Raw genomic sequence first — 9,183 nt, 5'->3', positions numbered from 1 at the left:
GAGACCGCATTTTTCTAGATGCGAAGAATATTTATTAGTTTTTGTAAGCCTAGTTACCATAAGAATAAATACTTTGCATTAATCAAACGGGTTTTCTTCGACAGTTATGTACAAAATAATAAGTACGATCGATAAAGTAATTGGTTTATTCCCCATCGCATGAGTAGGAAAATAAGCTTGTCAAAAATATTCAATAGGTGCGCCTCTGCATATCCCTTTGAAGATAGAAGGCGAACGTGTAAATTCTTCAGTCTTGCACAAGCAACATCCAACAAATCAAACTCGGCGGAATTCTAACATAATACAGCCAAACATCGAAATCCGTTCGGAAACCATATCTCGGACAAAACCCCTTCATAAATCATCGCACACAAAACGACGCAATAAATCTACAATATAAATATGCAACTCGTGAAGGCCCGCCGTCCATTTTGTAAAATATATGAAAGCGACTCGCTACTTGATAATAGTCAGTGTAAGTTGTAATTACCGGGCTGCTATCGGATCGCCGCCAGTCTTACAACAGAGTTTTGGCGGCAAACGGCCTCCATGTTTGTTACGTTGGCGCGTTCGAAAACCGAACGGATGAAAAAAGTTGTATCGGTTTTTGGGTGAAGACAGTAATACAGATGCTGATAAATTAAATCATTTTTATGTTTAACCTAGTTTTAGAACGTTTATTCTTTTAAATTAAATGTAAAATATATTTTTAATGTAATTTAGATTATAAATTAAATACCTGATTAAGAAGTATTATTTTGGAAAGTACTTTGTTTTTAAAAGGATTTTTAATACCCACATGATATTTGAAAAAAGATTATGAGTAAATACAATCGATTATGGGGGCGTACGTATTTAAATATTGTTTTATTTTTAACGCTCCAAAGGATACACCAATGCTTTTACTTTCAAATTGAGAATTGAAGTAGCTTTGGTGGCCAGTATCAATTTATAGAAATATAATGGTTTTATTTTTTTAACTTTTATCTAGGTATCTTTCTATAGACTCCTTTATGTTTTGAATTAATAAGCTAAAACATATCACTAACACAAAATTATACTTCAAATGCAAATATCTTAGACCGGTAGCTTAATAGTTAAAACAAACAGTATAAGTTAGACCACTTATTATTATAATCCCGGTATCACTTGCAAGTGTGATGACGTATGAGCGCATTCCCGGTTTGCGTAATATCTCTACAATCGTAACACATCGCCGCACGCGAATTTGAATTTGGAACGTTGTTTTGTTATAAATATATAACACCCAAGGGGTACTAATTTTACGATACTGCCAACCTATCATAATATTGTATAAATAAAAAAAGTTTTTCGTAAATATAGAATTTTATTATTTCATCTTTTAATCAAATGTACGATAGTTCAATTCAATAGAAAACATTTTTAAATTTATTATTTTATAATAAACTTAAAAGAGTCATAAGCCATCGATTCCATTGCATAATATAATCTGTGTTCCAAATTCAATTACCACAGAGAATAAACGGTCGATAATGAAACTGTTTTAATAAAGTAATTAACATATGAAAGTATACATTTTCACAATTAATTTTTCCTCTACAATAAGCCTACTGTATTAAAATAGCGGAGGAAAAAAATCAACGCATATTGCTCGTACTGCGTGACTTTCCGAGAACCGATTCCCATGATGTTGCCATGTTAAATGGGTGTGGGTAAAACAGGGTTGCCAGTATAAAAATATTTCTGTAATTGACAGATTTAAAAACAGCTCGAACTTGTTTTTTGTTTAAAGAAGTTTGAAGTACAATAACGGGATTTTAGGTTATTGACAGGATAAAAGAAATTTGTCATTAGTGTCAATAATTATGATCATAACTATACAACAAATATTTAAATTTAATATTACTTTCAAATTCATTTTTGTGTAGTTTTTTTTTCACCTTACACAATTCATTCTTAGTTCTTATTCTTTCCTTCATTTAGGCATACAAATATATAATACCAACAACTCAAATGACGTCTAAAATTTCGCCTACAATTAAACAGAAACACGCCAGCCCTACGATATATACATAATGCCATGTCGGCATGACAGACATACAGACAAAACAATGCCGAGTGCTCCGAGGCGGACACACCCCCGGGGCCAGTGATGTCGCGTGTCGACATTAGTGCTGGGATACATATCGATAATTTTAAAAGATCGACTTTTTACGTGTTTCTTGAATTAATTCTTGTTGGGTGTCGATAGTTCATTTGTAGTTAGTCCGTTTTTACATGCATATTCAATTGCATTTGCGTTTTTATTTATCTAGTATGAAATGTGTGAATGGGGGAAGGAATTGAAGTGATAACATTAGCAATTATGTTTCTGCAATGCAGATTACAAACAACTTTATTAAGTGGTATATTTTTTTCCATTAAAATTGGTTTTTAACAAATGTGTTATGCAATATAGTATATTGCCAATTTGAAACGCAATTTTTAATCAAATGTCATATGAACTTTCATTTGAATTTAGAACTCAGCTTTTAACGACATTAAATAATGCCAATTTAAAGTTTTTATAAAATTCTAATAATTAAAATCGCTTCATAAAACTTATAATTTCCGATAGACTTTCATTTGAATTTAGAACTCAGCTTTTAACGACATTAATTAATAATGCCAATTTAAAGTTTTTATAAAATTTAAATAATTAAAATCGCTTCATAAAACTTATAATTTCCGATAGACTTTCATTTGAATTTAGAACTCAGCTTTTCACGACATTAAAGAATACTAAATTTAATTTTTTTGATAAAATTTAAATAATTAAAATCGCTTCACAAAACTCACAATTCCCGGTAGAGCAACATCCACACCGTGCCGTTCAGAGACGTTGCCCGCCCATCCCAAGCCCGCCTACCGAAAACCGAGATAAAACGATCCAGCCAAAAAACAATAAAACCCTTTTCACCTCTATAAAAAGATTGTTAAAAAAACCTCGTTGGGCAAGCAGGCTGTTTAAAAGACGGAAGACTTCTAGATGACCTTCAAAAAAGGTCGTAGAGTACACCATGGAAGAAATGTCACAATCTTTTTTCATTATACTACTGGATAGATGGAAATAATATAAGAAATAATTATATTTGGATGACTATTGATTAAGTAGCATTCTTGTATTATTGATTAGATGGTTTAGTATAACGCATTGAGGCTATGGGGAAGGTAGAGATTATTAAATAATATAAGAAATGATTATATTTGGATGATTATTGATTAAGTAGCATTCTTGGTTTATTGATGGTTTAATATAACGTATTATACTATGGAGTAGGTAGAGACATTATTAACATATCTTCCTGTCTTCTAATGCCTATGGCGGACCAGTATGAAGTATATTAAGGATCGAGTGTTATTGGATGTACAACGCGTTAAAGAATGGTTTCAGATGATACAATTCTAAACAGGTTTATGTAAATAATATAGAGCAATCATTTTTTTATAACTGTAATGGTTATAGATTAATATAATAAAATAGTTAATGATAATTAAATGCTGACTTTGGCTAATTTTGGGGGTGTGTGAAGTCTGCCAATACGCACTAGGCCTGCGTGGTGGACTAAGGCCTAATCACTGTGTAGTAGAGGCCCGTGCCCAGCATTAGTACAGTATATATTACAGGGATGATATTATATTTATATGCTGGCACTATAAAAACATAGATTAGATGGTAGTTTATTATTATGATATCTGTTCATATTTTCCATATCTGCTTAGGCTACACATAAAAAATTTTGACAAAATATCGTTACTGTATTAATACTTTGCCTATGTCTACGAAATATTCTTTGTAATTTACTGTTTAATTAATAGTAAACTGTTGAATATAAATATAATGAAACACTATTCAAGGTAAAACTAAACGCCAACCTAAATGGATGACAGTAAAAATCTGCAAACTATAAAAGAATGCGATCGTATACATACGGGGTAGTTATATACATTTCCTATTATTACCATGTACCCTCGAACCCGGAACCGCGTGGGGGAGAGCGACTGTCCCTAAGCCGTGGGCGACACGCACAAAAAACTTTGATAATAACAGGCCACGTACGCGAGTGTGCTTTTAATTATTACCTTCACTTTTGATATTTTTAACGTAAATTTCGTAGAAAAACCTCTTGCTTCAGGCGGACTAACATGTGGTGTATAGTCGGATACAAAATACAATTCAATTATATTTCGATTTTTGGTAAATTTTTAAACGTATCATACTAAGACAATATGTTAAAAAATTCTTTTATAGTTCGCTATTTTTGATATAATGGGTAATAACAATAAAAAATGTATATTTAAAATATTTCTGCTATCAAATGATTTTTAATTGACTTCAAAAAAAGATGTTTTTCAATTCGACGTGTTATTTTCAACGATTAATTTATTCATTATATATATTATTACTACGTATTTTATAAAACAAAATAATTATGACATAAACCATCATTTACCTCATTTTTACCTCATGTTCTTCAAAATTATCTACGCATATATTTCAACGTATAACACAGGTTATAATCCCAAGCCTGGAAGCAGCTAACACTTATGCACACAACATTACCCGAGTGGTCAGCGTCAGATCTAAACAAGATTAGGCTTTGGCCCAAGTGGCCGCACCTCATCTGCCTGTACTTCACGCTATCCATAAGGGGTGGGCACAGTTTATTGATGGAAGTCATTAACATTCTTTAGAATTATAACGGATCTACGCCAGAGTATCTTTCTTAAGTATACACAATTATTTTTGGTTAGGATTAGTTGAAAATTATGTTAAAAATTGAGTTTTATGTTACTTAATGAGATAACAAGAAACAAAGTGCAGGGAACTTCATGAACTATGTAATAATGCTAGCTAACCGAATTTCGGCCCCAGTGTTCAATCTCAACGGAGATCAGTCAAGTACACAAGAGATATTATAGTACACAAGGGTGTGCAATACAAAAGTGCACTCTTCGTTCCTTCTCTCTCATAGTTCGGTGAGACGGCAATCCGACATTACCGCAGAGAGATCAGACACAAGACCAACAGCCTTACTTGCTGTCCGAGGCACGGGAATACCGCAGCGCTAACTTCTTGACTCCGAGCCGAGACTCATTGAGAAGTCATTTTTAAGATGGAAAAACCCAGTCACAATTATTTTGGCCCCGACCCAGAATTCGACCAGGACCTCACCGCGGTAGTCGACTCGTAGCGTAATAATTACAACTGTGCCACCGAGGCAGTCAAATATCTATTAGATGCATAAGGATTAATAGATTCTATATTATTTATGGTAGAGCATACTTTGATCTGTTGTGAGTGTGGGTGGGGTTGCCCGACCTCGCTTGGAGATAGCGTTTCGTAAAGCGCAGCCGACTTTACTTTTAAAACTTCCAACTTTTTTGATAGCCAAGCCGTGTTTAGGCCATTTTTTAATAATAAATGCACCTAATGCTTGGCTTGTTTAGGCTGCGATATCCTCTTTTAAAGGCAATTGTAGTAGAATTAGGAATTTGTTTTATTGATACGCGTTATTTACTGAAATAATATAGTTTCATAGTAAGATAAACGTGGGGATGAGGAAGGTTTTTGAACAAAAAACATAGAAAGAGGGGAACGCCACCATTTTATAACTTCGAAATTATGTTTGATCTACATTTAAAGACTGCGGCTGTAACTAATGCAAAAGAATACGTGCTCACTCTGTATTTAATGATACCGAATCACAAATCTAAAGGACAATCCGTACTTTGTACAATTATCACCAGAATATTACTTGTTCGTATGTATAGCTAATTGCCTCCAAATTAGTAAACCACCAAAACCTGTCATAAAATTCAACGAACACTAAAACAGGCGTACGCGAAGTTTACAGCACGTTTACAATATTTTTACTGGCTGTTTATATAATTATAACATAATTTACTCCATTACGAGCTATTATGACAGCTCGAATTAGCTCTTTTGTTGTTAAAGATAATTAATTATGACAAACATGCTCTTTATGGCGCGCGTTGATTTCTGATCGGTTGTGACCTTTGTATTGCTGGCGTAATTGGTGACAAATATTGTATTTTAGTGATAATTATGGAACTTGAGTGTCCTTAAGTATTGGGCGCGTGCTTCACCGCTAAGCCAAGAATGTTTTTATTTTAATCTGGCACAGCCAAGTGATTCTACTGACCCTGATGGTAAGTGGTGTTATTCCAATAGATTGTCGACTGACGAGAGATGATTACCTCTCAACAGTCAACGCAATTATGCCGGCCAGTTGGATCATTTCTGGGTCCCTTAAGGGTACGCGCTCTGTCTGGGCACCGTTGGCACCTCCCTATTCTCAGCACTGCTCCTATTTTCTAAACACTGATGTCAATCGCTTGATTTACAAATATTCACGAACAAAATTATTGCCACACTTTTATCAAATGAAGTTATTAGATTTAAATCCCTCGGTACTTTCTCTTCATTATTACTTCATAATTCTAATAAATCTTCGCTTTAAATCATATTATGTCCGTTGGCAGCCGAGCCGTGAAACGACAAGTGGATTCCAGGCTATTTATCAAAAAACAGTGGCAAAAACTATCGCGTGACCGAGACGCTAGCAATCACAATAAAGCGCTGAAGTTACAGCTAGTGGTCCATTCCGAATGGCGAAATGCTCTATATTTATATATTTTGTAAGCGAAAGTTGTTCTACATTGATTACAGAGTGCAATGTGGACGCAGACTTATAAAATGTGATTAGCGATAGCCAAAAAAGTGTCGATCGATAGATGTTAATGTTATAAGGGCATGACAAAAAGCGGCGATAGCCTAGTTGGGTGTGGAACGGACTGCCGAGACGAATGTCCGCAGGTTCAAATCCCAAGGGCACACACCTCTGACTTTTCTAAAATCATGTGTGTATTCTTTGTGAATTTATTGTTCGCTTTAACGGTGAAGGAAAACATCGTGAGGAAACCTGCACATCTGAGAAATTCTCTATAGGAATTTCGAAGGTGTGTGAAGTCTACCAATCTGCACTAGGCCAGCGTGGTGGACTAAGGCCTAATCCCTCTCAGTAGTAGAGGAGGCCCGTGCTCAGCAGTGGGCAAGTATATAATACAGGGCTGATATAATTATATATATATGACAAAGTGACTCCACTGCACCTAAGGGAAAGTGGAGTGGGGTCCAATAGAATGTCGACTGACGAGAGATGATTACCCTCGGCAGTCGATACTATTATGCCGGCCTGTTGGAACCGGATATACGGGCTGATCCTGGAACGCGGCGTATTACGTGGGCTACTATGGCGGGTTTTAATATCTTGTGTATGTCTCGTTATCCAGGCGGATATAACATATATGCTACCAACAGCAAAACATGTTTTTTAACAAAAGATGGTAGTAAAGCCTAGGATGAAGAACATGTTATTTCTAACTTTTTTGAGAAGGAAGAGATCAAATATAATATCGACTTGCGAGAAACCTTGCGACATTGGATATTATTTAGCATTGGAATCCTGCATGCGTTGGTTTGTCAGTATGCACTGTATGTTACTGGTAGGTCTCTCATACGTGAGTCTGCCTGTGTAGGTACCATTGTAATTTTCTATTTTTGCCGCCAAGCAGCAGTATATAGTCACTGTAGTGTTCCGGTTTGAAAGGAATTGTAGCCAGTGTAATTATTGGATATAATAAGACTTAACATCTCATGTCTCAGGATGGCGAGCGCAGTGAAATACCAGACAATACTTTGTAATTCAAGGTGTTAGATGGTGTTTCTACTTTCTAAAGGCGGTCATATAGCTTACCATCAGGCGAACGGCAAGTTCGTCTCGTCTTTTAAAACAATAAAAAAAAAATGTGTTTGATATTAATTACCTTCGGATCAGTAATAGGCAGTTTTTATACGAATTATTTTTGTTCTTTAGTACTGTGACGAATGTTTCAATTAAAAATGCATTTGTTTAGTTGTTTTACAACATGCGACCTTTATGGTACGAAATAAAGGTCGAAAGTCAAATAGTTTTTTTTTTATAATCTGTGAATCACGGAAAACGTGATGAATACTTATATTTTGTCTCAGAATCCATTTATATTGCGGGATCTTTTTGTCTATATACGTAAGGTAAAAAATACATTATTGTTAAAACAATAATTTTAAACTAGTACATTATCAATTGCTTGTAATAAAACATTCCAATTCTTAAAAACTAAGACAACACGATCTAAAACAAGAACCGTTCATGAAAAAACATCTCACTCCGCCCATCAAAGCCATTCCAAAACAGACCATAAAAAACTACCAAATTAGTAGAAACGATGACAAATGTGGCAACACTACGATCACTATTGACATGCTCTCATTATACAATTAACTTTGTTATACAAAACCGTTGTTATTTAATAGAATCGTCCCTCGTTACACTCCGCAAGATTTATTACTACAAACATTACTGGGACGCGTACAAAAAAGGACCATAATACAACTTCTTAAAGACTGGTTTTACTAGCTACACAACGTTCAATTTTAATTGACCCATGAATTACTGTGTGTACAAACACGGGAGGGTTCAAGTTAATTTTGTCGTTAACCCTTCAAGTGAATTTTGAGGTTATGTGAGAATTTATATCAATTAATTTGTTTTTTTTTTCATCGTAGCCTGTAGATGTAATGGACATTGCATAAGGGTTATTTAGAATTTAAATGTAGGTTGGAAAATGAGTTTTTGTTATTACTTAGACAGTGGGTAGCTACTAGGTAGGTACTTAGCTTGATTAGTTCAATGCGTTTTAAACCGTGACGTAGAATGAGTATTTTGAAAAGAATTAATCTGATTGTTTATCAACAAAATGCTTTTTTAATAATAACAATATGAGCGATCGTCTTTCTTACAGATTATACCAGATCATAAAAAGCGGCAACACCAGCCAGAAATTAAAATTAAATATAATATATTACCCAATACTATACGGCCTATAGCATGTCATTATACTCTCAGAAGAATCATCACACGGCTAGACCTTTTCGTTTCCTTTAATTTAGAAGAGTTTCCACAATCAGGCATTGTTACTATTAACCTTAAATGATAAATTTATTTGGTATTTTGGTATACTTTAAAAGCATAAACCGCTGATTTAGCTAACATGTCAGACGATATACCACCTGCCAGATTACAAAATAGGTTACTT

Source organism: Manduca sexta, chromosome 18, assembly GCF_014839805.1.
Source record: "Manduca sexta isolate Smith_Timp_Sample1 chromosome 18, JHU_Msex_v1.0, whole genome shotgun sequence".
NCBI lineage: Eukaryota > Metazoa > Arthropoda > Insecta > Lepidoptera > Sphingidae > Manduca > Manduca sexta.
Note: the sequence above shows the minus strand (reverse complement) of the source record.